The 1,014-nt window shown below is 32.7% G+C and overlaps 1 protein-coding gene across 1 annotated transcript in view; it reads left to right on the plus strand.

Annotated features, from left to right (window-relative positions):
• The window catches only part of Nap1l1 (nucleosome assembly protein 1 like 1), a gene marked incomplete in the record, with an annotated part of 31,458 nt that extends 30,963 nt beyond the window's left edge, over window positions 1-495 (plus strand). Inside the window, 1 exon segment of the mRNA XM_008843365.3 lies at window positions 1-495.
• Between the last annotated feature and the right edge of the window lie 519 nt (window positions 496-1,014).

Here is a 1,014-nt window from a genome sequence, read left to right on the forward strand (position 1 = left end):
GAAGACTTTTTCTTTGTGTTAGGGGCTACCTTCTGCTTTCTTCAAAAGGATGAATTTATATCAGTTGAGCCTATTTCAAGGCTTTTTTTGTTGTTGTTCATTTGCCTGTTTATGTTTTTACAGATGAAAATAAAAATGTCCATTTTAGTTCTCACAGGATAATGTCTTAATTTGTTCTGATTCAGGTTATTACTGAAAGTTAGCTTGAATTAAGAGTTGTGCCTAGTTTACTATATTGAACAACCTTTGAAGAGGTTCTTTGGAGGAGATGATAAGCAAGTGCAAAGAAAAGTTAAATTTCATTTCTTTTTGGTTAAACTAAATTTCTCTTGATTTGTGGTTTATTCTAATTATTGCTTTAGGGGTAAGTAATATGTTGTTCAGCTGTGCTTCTCTTTACTGCATATGTTAAGAATGGGTAGTACTGTTTATTTAACTACCTCACAAATGTGTTAATACATACTAGGTTAGATCTCATGAACTTTCTGAATCTTATGAAAAGCTCAAAAATTTAGGCCTCTTTATACCACAAGTGTGATATTCAGCATTTTATTCACACTAAGCTTTGATATTAAACTGGAAAATGATGTCTAAACATTTCCATTCTAGATCTCTCTATAGACAGCACACTTTAAGATTTTCATGTGGCTCCTGTTCTAGTGAGAATAGATTTCAGAGAGCCAAGACTTTTGTTTCTGTCCCCCCCCCCCCAGGTATTTCAGGTTAATGTATTATGGTAAGATTTATTGTAGTAAGTCCTAAAATGGTATTGAGACCATTGCTGGAGAGAATGCCCTTAGGTTTTAGACTGTTGAGCCACATTTACAATACCTCAGGCTAATTACTGTTAATTTTGGGGGGAGGATCATATTTTGACAGGGTATATTAATTGGATTGTAATTAGAAGAGAGTCTAGAATCTATGCTGTTATGAAAATTAACAATGAATTGTTTTGGGGAATGATACTTTTCTTTTTGAAAATTTAATATTAAGCTCTTAGAATGTGAACATGTA

Source organism: Nannospalax galili, unplaced genomic scaffold (genome assembly GCF_000622305.1).
Source record: "Nannospalax galili isolate Female #2095 unplaced genomic scaffold, S.galili_v1.0 scaffold720, whole genome shotgun sequence".
NCBI classification, from domain to species: Eukaryota; Metazoa; Chordata; class Mammalia; order Rodentia; family Spalacidae; genus Nannospalax; species Nannospalax galili.